A 12,626-nucleotide genomic window follows, 5' to 3' on the forward strand; every position below is an offset into this window, starting at 1 on the left:
ATTCTTCCTCATACACATTCTTTTTCAAAAATGACGATATTAAAATATTATCTTTTCTAATTATATAAGAAATATTAGAAACTATATTTTATATTCACAAATAAATCAAAAACTTTTCTCTATTATGCACATTCTTAAGATTAAATATTAATTTTTCTATTTAAAATTACAAATAAGAATTTTTTTAATCTTTTATTTTTTTTTTAAATTGAAAAAAATATAATTAAAAATCTTTTTTATTATAATAATTAAAATGTAAAATCACAAAAAATTTATATCTAGAATATATTAAAAAATATAATCATCTAACTAGATAATTAATTCAAAATAAAATCTAAGTGTCAAATAAAAATTATAATAATATTATTGTTTTTTCTATTTTTTAATAAATGGATAGAATTATCTCTATGCACTCAAATAAATTAACCATGTTATTAATTTTTTTTAATTATTCTTTATTTTAATTGTATTTATTTAATTGCCTATACAATTAGATTATTTCATGATATTTTACAATAGAACCCGTTTTTTCTTTCTCAGTCCATATATCACACAACATAAACTTGTTCCACATACCTTAATAATGATGATAGGAAATAATATAATTGCATACTCACCTTTAATCAGTTAACTATAGCAATAGAATCACACATTATACATAAATATGTTAAATCAACATTTTGCATCCAACATTAATAGAGTACATTCACTTTTATTATAAAATTAGAACATCATAAAATCATAAAGGGACTAAAACTGAAGGATATTAAAGAAACGAAATGTACAAATTTTGGAAAAAATGTCAAACAAAGATATAATCTAAAATGTTTAAAACATCACCTTATCATGTTTAAGAACACACCAATAGATCATTCATTTCATTTAAAGTCATAAATGAATGTCAATATGTTATGTTATCAATTCTATAATATTGTTGTCATAGATCAAATTTTATAATAGACTTTTAAGTTTCCTATATTATAACTTATTTGAATTAATTTATTATATTAAAATTTGAAAATATTTATTTTGATATAGAAATTGCATATTGTAAGGTATTAATTAAAATAAAAATTGGTTTTACTTGTATTATAAAATTAAAATTTATTGAGAAGCATTCAATTTACACGATGCAGATAAATTAAATTACAATATTCCTATAAAATGCTCAATATCAAAATATAAAAAATAATTGCTTGACTGTATATTGTATAGTGTAATTTTATTTGGAAGAGCATGAAATAAATATACTAAAATTATTTGTAAATTTTTATTTTATATATTTATGATATAAAATTAAATTTGCATTAAGAAGATTAAAAAATTGTGAAAGGTAATAATGAAATTAATTCATAGAAAAAATTACGTAATGGACAAGAAACACCATCAAACCATGTGTCATAGTGATGAGCACTTCAAATTTTGCATATAACAATTGATGAGAAACTCTTAGTCATGGAATGTATGGACACTTAACATTGCATACTTTGTTGTCTAAAATCCACTTTCTCAACTATGTAAATTTTTATTTGTTCTACAACTAGCAATTGCACTTAGGTGTGCAATGGGTACGCCGAAAAGGTAAGGAAGGTAAATAAGGAAGAAAAAAAATGGTCTATTAGTGGCATACATCACCATTAAAATAAAACCTCTTAATTTTGGAGAGAGAAGAGGAGATAAATGCAGAGAGAGAGAGAGAGAGAGAGAGAGAGAGAGAGAGAGAGAGAGAGAGAGATCGATATAGATAGAGAGAGCAAGAAGAGGGAGGAGAGATATAGATAGAGGGTAACAAAGAGAGATAGAGAGGGCGAGATAGAGGGAGATGGATGTAGAGAAAGATATGCATAAAAAGAGATAGATGAATTAGAGGAAGATTGAAAGAAATAGAGAAATAGATAGATGGATATATAAAGTGGGAAAAATGAAGGGAGAGATGGAGTAAATAAGAGAGAGGGGGGGATAGAAAGATATATCAATGGATAAAAAGGGGGAGAGGGAGTATTATAGATAAAGGTAAATATAGAGAGATAGAGTGGGATAGAGAGAGAGCTGGAGAGGGATAGGGATATAGATGTAGAGAGATATGGATAGAAAGAGATTAAGAGAGTATTGAGAGAAAGAGATAATGAGATCTAGATAAAGAGAGGGAGGTAAGGAGAGAGAGAGAGAGAGGGCTCTTTATAGCTCGTTCTTCTTTATAATATAATATTATATATAAAAATAAAAGTTAATAATTATAATGTAAAATTATCCAATTCTTAATAACAATATCTATTTAAAAACTTAAATTTAAATAAAAAGGAAGAAAATAAAATTTTTAATTTAAAAGAAAATCTTTTAATTATTGGCATTGCTTGACATGTATTTTAGAGAAAGCCTAAGCATGATAATTATAATACTAATAATTTATTTAATACATTTATGGAAAGTAACCAAATGGCAAAGAAAGAAAAAAGCTCCCACAAATAGAATTGGATTACTTTGCATGAGAAAAAACATGGGTAAAGAAGTTTATTTTAATTACTAACCAATGAGGAAAAATAACGTGTATGACTATTTTAGTATTTAAATGAATAATAAAGCTATGGAAAATCTCTTATGTTACGCGTTGCCCTTAAAGGAGAAACTAAATTTATTTACTTTAATTAATGATATAAAAATCTGACAGTTTATGTACAACTTCAGTTGGGTACAGAACACATGGATGGGAATAATTCTCATTTATGAGAAATCGTGCCAAAACTAGGAATGAAACACGGTTTGGAAAACTCGATCAGAAAACATAAAAAAGTGATGAAAAATGATGATAAGGACATCCAGGTAGCGGTAGATATTTTATGATAGCTAGTTCTCTTCTCGAAAGTCATGTTTTATTAATTGTTATGGACCCAATCATGACTGCAGCCTCACGATTCAACTTTTCGGCTCGATCAACCAAGCTCTTGTTTCCAAACTTTGCATCGTAAGAGATAAAACAAACGGATTTCATAGGAAAGAGTACGAAAGCTGAGCATGGAAAATTGAAAAGGAAAAAATGGCGATAGAATATCTAATGGCCAATGCGTGTTCAATTGTCTTGCACTTGTTTTATACATTTTGAACCGTTGATCGCAAAAATTACCTTGTCCAACTCAAATAAAGAGATGCCTTTGGCGTAATAAAAAGTAATGATTTTAATGTAATTTCATCAATGATTTTTTAATGAGATATCCCATATGATTTCATTGTTATTTTACCTGCAACTTTTAAATAAAAAATTCTCTAGATGATTTCCCGTGTCATTTCTAGTGAATAGAAAACATCATAGGATGATTCTAGTGTCAAACTCGCCTTTAGAAAATGACTTAGATTTTGATGAACTGTGTGATCTAAAATTGACATGATACATTAAATCCAACTACTATATCTACGAAGCTGGTACCAAATTTGAAGCCATGTTTTTCTAGTGTAAAAATCTACAAATTTAGGCTATAAAATAGTTAATTTTAAGGTTTATTTTTTAAATAATTTTATGAAGGTTTCTATTACATGTGTTATGAAACCCCCTTCTTAATTTTCTTTTCTATTATTTTACTTTCATGTGACATATTTTACTAGTGTGAAAACCAAGAATATCAGGTTTATAAGAAACCCCTTTTTCATACTTATAGGATTTGTGAAAATGCCTTTATTTATACGTACTTTATGAAAATCTCATAACTCTCTCCATTATATGCTTAGTGCTAAAAATTATAATTTGTGAGGCAAGGAAAAATGTCATTAACAATAATAATAGTAGTCATTCAATGCCCCACATTTCCCATATCTACATAACTGAATGTTAAGTGCACTAAATATACCACTCAAGTTCATTAAACTTCATTGATTTTGTTGTATGCCACAATTAATATTGCACGAATAAATATAAATAAAAATGAGAATGAGTGATTAAAAATGTAAAATAAAGAGTATCTTAGAAAGATCAATATGCATCTTTAGTATCCCTCATTTTCTTTTTAATCAGATGTTCAATAACTTGATACAAGCACATACAATTATTTCTTTAAAGAAAAAAAAAATTAGACAAACTTAACATGAAAATAGGAAGTGTCTACATGTCTTCACCCATAATAGCAACTTCCAAACTTCAATCCTCCTCTAAAACAACAAATACCAATCCAACATGAGTTAACAATCAACTATGACTTCAGTCAACTCATACTCAATCAACATCCTCCTAACAAATATGAACCTTGTCACTTGTGTCATTCACATGCATGAAGACAACTCAAATTGTCACTTCCACAAATGACATTGTCAGTTGCACAAAGAATTAAATAATAGAGGAAAATAAATTTAGGATAAATTATTATAAATAAAAAATAAAAAAAATATTAGGATAAATTAAATAAATAATCACCAATTAAAGCAACATGTACAAGAGGAGAAGATTCCTTGGCCTCAAGATGGTGACTCAAAGTCAAAAATATGATTGCAATTAGAGTCAATCAAGCCCAAAAATTAGTAGTCTCTATAAGAAAATTGACATACATAGATGTAAGACTATCCAAGAAGGCATGATCATAGATGGGACGATAATCTAGATCTCCTAGAAACTCTCAAAGTATTAATCTAGAGTGTACACGAGGACAATCAATTTGATTGTAAGCATAATAAATGTTAAGGCTAAGAACCATGTCAATGATGCCAAGGACGTGTAGGTTCTTGCTTGCATAATTTGCGTTCTCCCCAAAACCATTGAGATAAGGAACTAGTGTATAGAAATAGAGTGAGAGTTCCCTTTACATACAATGTTTAGGGATCCCTTATTTTCAACACTTATTATTCTAGTTATGAAATAAGAAGATGTGAATGAAATTAACTATCAAAACACATACAAAAGACATATAATATGTGACACTTTATAGATAGTTCATGTACAGAACATATCCCCTATATTGTTTGATCAAGATCTCTTAACATATACAATAAATGACACTTTATTAAATATAGTGTGATTACAAAGTTTGTTTGCTATTAAGAACATAAAGAAAGTAAAAAGAAACTTATAACAAGTCTGATCACAATCACATAGAATCAACTTTACTAAGTTATAAAGCTTAGAAAAAACTTTTGGATGCTTATAAAAATTTAAAATTCAATACATAAAATATAAATTATACTTGATTTCAACAAAGACATGTAGAAAAAAATCTTAGAAGTATAGAACACTAAATGGATATAAAAATCGTATTCAAGTATAAAAAAAGTGTCACTATAAGAGGGTGATGATTTCCAACTATAAAGTATTATTTACTTCATGAAATTAAAAAATCTCACATAGGAAGACGTTAAAGTTTATTTACTTTATGAAATAAAAAAATTCACATAGAAAAGAGGGATTAGTAGTCTTGAAGACTACTAACTTTATGAATATGTAGGGCAAAAGTACTAGTAATTGTTATAGTTAACTTTATGCACTCACATATCTTAAACAGTACATCAGATTTCAACGATTTATTTTTTTGTTGTCTTTGTATGTGACTTAACTACTTATAGCTATTGTTCTGACCTGTGGGTAGTAAAGACAAATACTGTAGGATCCATTATACACACAAGGGTAAAAAATGATCATTTAGAAGTGTCGTATGATACCCTACCCCAATAACCATGCACTACAATTACCTCAAAAATTGCATACACAAATTCTCCAACAATACTTATGAATAAAATTGTACAACTTCTCTAATTAAATTCACAAATTTTCACTGGTAAGACTACCAATGGAATGCACTATTGATTGAAGACTTTGCCATGAAAATTTACATGTAGTGTAGATACCTAGATGCACTTTACACCTTTTTGGAGATTTGTTTGACTTTGGTGAATGCTTATTTTAAGAATCACTTGACGTTATATCCTTCCCAAACTCAATTGTTTGGAATCTAGAGCTTGCACTTTAAGCAAATGGAAATGATTATAGTTAGGTACAGCTCAAATCTTTATAGATTGTTAAGTCCCTTTATTGCTTGACCGCTTAAACAAGTACACATGCCGGGAACCGTTAGACTTTATTCCGTTGGGAATTAGAAATGCTGCCGGTTTGTTTTTGTCGGCTCTGGCTCTCCGTGGTCACGGTTTATATGGACTTGGACGTTCAATTGTAGAATAACACTTGTCACGTGACAATGATGAATTTGATATAATTATATAGAGTAGTTTAATAAATGAAAAGAATGTTGGGTTGTCATGGTACAGATGCACTTTGTCATATGAATGTTTTTAATAAGATTTGTTTAATTCATTTCAATAGAGTATATCTTGAATAAAGATTTTTTGTGGCAATGAGTTTCATCCAACGTTTAAGATTTGTTCTTTTTTTCAATAGAATATCTATCGAATAAAAACTTGTAGTGGTAAGATTGTTGGATCGAGGGATTACAATACATACACTAATTTGTGATCTTAGAAAAGTTAATTTTGTTCGGATAAACATAATGCACACAAGTAGGAGATATTTTTCACAACAATTCAAATTGTGACATTGATAAATTACGCAGTTGAATCGTGACAGCAATATCGCAATAATGCACTTTTTTTTTTGCCTTTTTATGGACAATGTATACTATCCCAATGAACAAATTTTATGGTATATAATACTTAAAACCAAAGGGGATATATTTAGAAGGCCACCTCCAAATTTAACACAATGGAAGAATTCTTAGTTGATGATTATCTAACTTGCCTACTTCTCAATAGAGTATCTATATAAGAAAAGCTTCGTGTGTCAAGACTATTGGATCAATGGATTATAATACATGCAATACTTCATATTTTATGTCTAGTTATAAATCTTTGATCGAGCTAAGAGATCAATGCATGTAAAGTAAAAACACTAAAGAATCCCTCACTAACAAGTATCTTCATGAACATAAGATGTGGATGTGTTAAAGTCAAATCGATGTGTGCAAAATTGGATGTTGATGATCAAACTAGTTCATCGTAATATTGCATTCCAGTTCCTTACCAAAATATCTCATATGTTGAGTGATTTACAAAGAAGGAATGAATGATAAGGGTTAGGATTAATTTGAGAGACAATGGAGGAAAATGTTTGAGATGATTGAATTTATGAGATATAATATCCCCTTTTCAATCAATTTGCATTTATGGAACAAGGGGAAAATACCTATACTAGACAAGTTAAGCCAAGACCTAAGTATGGTTCATCATTGTCCTCCAAGGGCTTTCCTATGTGTTAGAAGCTATAAAGTATCAAAACTTCTAAGTGTAGGATGTTTTCTAGTTATATCTCTAATTGTTTACAAGTTGGAAGAATTTTTTGATGAATAGGCCTTCTCTATTAGATAATAATATTAAAGTACATATTCACAAAAAAAGGTCGAGGGATACAAGATCACCCCGCGAGAGTCACACGACAAGAAGCCAAAGCCAAAAAACAAAGCTATTCATCAAAAAACTTCCTCAAGCAGCGAAAGCAGTGGCAACCGAGGGGGGAGGATCTTGATCATCTTTCTTGCCCCATACATCAGCGGGGCCAGGAGACAGGTCCAGCACAGACCATCCATCTTCTGGGTCTTTTTCTTCTTCTCCTTCCTTCTTCCTGGGAGGCAAAATATCCAAAGCCAGGCGAGGAAATTTGGAGGTGGTGGCAACAGGCCACCCAGAACCATCACCAACAGCAAGAGCCAAAGTAACAAGAGCAGCAGAAGGCCACCTCGAGGCAGATCCACGACGCGAAGGAGAAGCCGAGCAACGCCTCCACATGTCATCTCTCCCACCAGAGGAGCAACGAGGAGCCTGGGACCACGGGGTCTGAAAGCGTCGAGCAGAGGAGCAGCGGCCACGGGGCAAAGTGCGGTCGGTAGAAACAGAATCCGGTGGCACTCTAACAACCGCACAAGGGGCATTGCCCCAATGTTGAAGGAGCTCCTGTAAGTGGCCCACCTCAAGAGCCACTTTATCTGTTTGTACCTGAATTTGCATTAATACATTATTACAAATGCAAGCTTTAGCATAGAATGAGACATTAATATCAAAGAGTTGTGAGTAAAAAGAACAACATTTATATCTTTCCAAAGAGTAAATAGGATCTCCATTCTAAAAGCATGTCATATCTGGGAAAACTTGAAGGGGATTCTAGGTGAATCTCCCAGAAGAGCCATATGCCAAGAAAAGGGCTCACGTCGAAAAGGCCGAAAGAAATCATGGATCCAACTCCAATACTGTTGAGCTCTTCTACAAAACCAAAAAATATGCATTAAAGTTTCTGGGTGACCACAAAAAGGGCACCGGGGATCAGGAACCCCCAAATGTTTAAGTTTGGAACCCAAAGGCAACCCTTGAAAAAGAACACACCAAGCAAAGTGTGCAATCTTGGGTGCAATGGTGGCGGAACAAACAACAAGAAACCTGAGTCTCCAAGATCTCTAAGAAGACTGCAAATGCCACCATTGGTTAAGAATGTGGATCATAGGCAAATGGGGTACCAACTAGAGATAACCCATTTTGGGTTTGTAGTTGGTGAAAGGAGTCCAAGGATACCATTTCCAATCCTTCCACCAAGTTCTAACAGACTGAATGCCAAGCTTATGTAACAAATGTGAGGGTAAGACCGAAACCAGAAGGTCATAAGTCTGTCGATCAAGTCGAGACAAATGAAATTGGACCTGGAGGTCATTCCATGATCGAAGACTCATAGAAACTCTGGAAAACATGTCCTTAGGTGTTCGAATGCCGCGTTTGTGAAAACGCAGAGCACTAACCCCCTGGATTTTGGAAGAATTTTGATGTTTCAAAGTTCCTTATCCTAATATGTCATTCCACTTGAGTTCAATCCTTTTCCTGGGTCTCCATTAGAATTTTAAACTCCTCCATATTAGTGCATCTTTCCTCCAACCTTTTCTTGCTCTTACTCTTATTAGATCATAAAACTTCTTCTCACTCATGTGCCTCTCTTCCAAACCCAACTCTTTCCTTTTTCCTTGTCAAAGTTATCAAATTTTCCCTAATAGAATGCCTTCCTCCAACCTACAAAATGCATTAGGCAATTTATCCTCAACTTGGAAACTCTAACATTCCCACCTTTTTTCGTTGTCATTCCTAGACATAGACCCCACATGATTGAGAGAGCCATTAATAGCTAGTTCAATGCCACAACTACCAAACAAAGGAACTTTCTCTCCAAAAAATAGTTATCAAAACTCAAGGGCACAAATTCAAATACAAATTTAAGAAAAGGATGAATAAGGTGGATTCAAATATTGAGGAAAAAAATGAATCTATTTGTTTGCATGCCTCGACTAGCCACCCGTTCCACAAGAATCATTAATGTAATGGTTGCATATATATCTACCCATGGTCTTGGTATATTTCTTAGTCATTGTTTTAATGAGATCTCATAAATTTCTTGTGGAGCTCCTCCCCACACTATTGAGTGCACTTAAGAATACATCTTTCCATAATTTTACTATGGAAAAAATTGATGATAATTCTACAAGAAAACCCTAACAAATACTACTTAGAGCCACATGTTAAAGTATCTTAGATATGAGGATAAAAAATTTCAAATTTGTAGGGAACTAGAGGATAAAAACCCTTTGGTTTCGCATGTCAAAGGACAACCCATTTTTATTGGTAGAATGAAATTACCTAGAGATCATGACTACGTTTCATGGCCACAAATACCTATTGTGTGGACTTGATATGATTTTCTATTGTTGTAGGTCAAACATGATAGTTTATTTCATGCTACCTGGTATAGTGAGAGACCTCTTTGCATGTACTTTCAACATGATTGAATTATTTCTATCATTAAGTATTGTAAGACATTTCCAACCCATTTATTACAAGGTTCAATCATGGTAATTTATGGCTAAGGTTGTTATTGTAGCAATGCATGTAATACGTTTCAAACTTAGTTAATATAAGCTAAAGTTCCATAGTCATTTTCTCATTCTTGTGGGGCTTGATTTGTAAATATATATCACTATTAATGTGAAATCATAAACAACTCTAGGTTGTTAATGTGACTATAAAAGTTGTGATGAACTTTGGGTTTTACTGAATTCAATTAAAATACATAACATTTTTTTAATAGAAAACCATAAAAAATTTCCAATCTCCATTGACAAAAGCTTGAATTTTTCAACATTTTTAAAATAAAAGATTTCAAAAATCTAAATATACTCTTTGACTTTAAATATGAACAACACAACACTTTTATAATAAAAATCATATTTTTTAATGTTAGAAAAATATGACGTATAATGGACCATTTTAAAGATTTAAAACAATTAGTTAAATCTAATTTTAAAAACTAGATTCAAACCTATAATAGAGGCCCTATGCTTCCATAAGAATAAACACAACAAACAAAATTCAAAAGAACTTCACAGAAAAAAAGAAGGAAATTACTTTATATTAGAACTTCCAAAATTAACAATTCGCAAATTCAGTTGCAAAGTAAATAGACCTTCAATCCAAATCCAAGTCCAAGCAATGCAATCCTCAAGCAATTTCAACTAATTTCAAATTTTGAGGAAAGAGAATGGTTCTCCAACACTGAGTATGAAATAGAAAAGCTATTTTTTCTTTTTTTTCTTTTTAAAATTTTCTATTTTTTTTTTTCATTTTTTAATTTTCACTTTCACAAAAATACATTTGACAATTAAATTAAAATGCATATTTTATATCTCATTTTTCAAATGTAAATGAAATCATTCAAACTAATAGTTTTACAAGTTATTTAAATATCTCAACTGAACTTCTTAAAATAAGTTAAATATTTTTTAAATAATTATTATGTTAATGGTAATAAATGAAATTGGTAAGTATTGGCGCAGTTGTCTATTATCCATACAAAACAACATTTATCAAAAATACAAAATTTACAAATCACAATGGATTTTTATGCGATTTCTACTAGGTTGATCCTCTTAATCTACCTTTTCAATGCTGTAAAAATGCAAAAAATCTACTGAAAAACAATTGTGTTATGCAAATTTGTGTTTTTTATCATATGCTTTATATGAAAAATAGACGTCGTCGTATTAACATAATATGATAGTTAAATTATAATGATGTTGTTCTTATCATCAAAATTCAAATCTCATTAAGATATTATAATTTCAAACCCCTTAAAATGTTATAATTGAAAACCTTTAAATCATGCAACTGCAAAAGACATGATCTAATAGAATTCAACATCATATAAATAAGTAAATTACTCCATTAAATATTTATGGATGTTCTTTCAAAGGATAAAATATTAGGTAGCCTACAAAAGCTTCAAACGGGTTGGCAGTTTTGGCGGTACGTATCAACCACCTTTGCATGTCTTGCATGTCTTGCATGATTGGATTATATAAATACAACACCCAAAATGATACGTCTTTTAACTAAATTCTTAAAAGAAGCTTCCTTATTTTGGAATCACGTGTTTGTTGGGTTGAGCATAATACCTACAAATCTCTGCCGTCTATGAAATATGCATTACAGAAGTTGACATAATTTTATACCTAACAATTGACAAGAAGAACTACAAACCAATAGTGAGGAGAAAGGATAGAGAGCGAACGAATGATTTGACGTTTGTTAATGGATAATAACTTATTTAATATGTAAGTTGGTGCATTCTTTCTTTAGATTGGTATGCACTTAATTTTTTTATCTAAATTATTCATATTTTAAATAAAATATTATAAATTGCCTTTCATTAACTGAAAGTGGTTTAAAGAAGAATATTAATCATTTAAGATGAAGTTTTATATGGATATCAAAGAATCTCATGTCATTATAGTCTTATATAAAGCTAACATATTATCAATATATATTTAAAATTTTAAAATAATTTATAAAAATGATAATAACAAATATGTAAACTAACATATCTATCTTTAGATGAATATAGATAAAGATATTATATTTATTTATTATTCTAATTAAAAAATTATATTATTATATTATAATTAATATTATCTAATTAATATTAAATTATTATTAAGATTATGATTGTATTATTATGTTTTAATATATTCTTGTTATTATATTATTATATTTTTATTAAATCTTTTAACCAAATAAAAAAATCTATTAGAACTACTTTATTATTATTATTATATTGTTGCATCATTAAATTTTTATTTTATATTCATTCTTATCCTTACCTTTGAAAAAAAAAGTGAATATTATGTAGGGCACTTTCAATCTCCCATAATTAATAATATTTCATATATATATATATATATATAAAGAATATTAATGTACTAATCTTGTACTAAAAATTATAATAAAATAATTTTCTATTTCTATTTTTTATTGATAAGGTTTTTGCATCTATGCGTAAGTGTAATAGACCTTGGGGTAATAATATAAAATAATATAAATAGTTTTAAATTTTAAATAAAAAATAATTTGAAATGATGTTTCTATATATTTTCTAAATATATATATTGAAGATATTTATAATGATTTATTTTAAATTTTTATAATAATATAAAAAGTAATTTCAAATGTTTTTATAAGATTAAAAGAAAATTAATATGGACCCAACTCTTATAAGATTTGAGTGATAATTTAATCATTAAATTTTTAAAACAAAACTCAAATATAAATTAAACACAAGG

Source organism: Cryptomeria japonica, chromosome 4 (genome assembly GCF_030272615.1).
Source record: "Cryptomeria japonica chromosome 4, Sugi_1.0, whole genome shotgun sequence".
Lineage (NCBI taxonomy): Eukaryota > Viridiplantae > Streptophyta > Pinopsida > Cupressales > Cupressaceae > Cryptomeria > Cryptomeria japonica.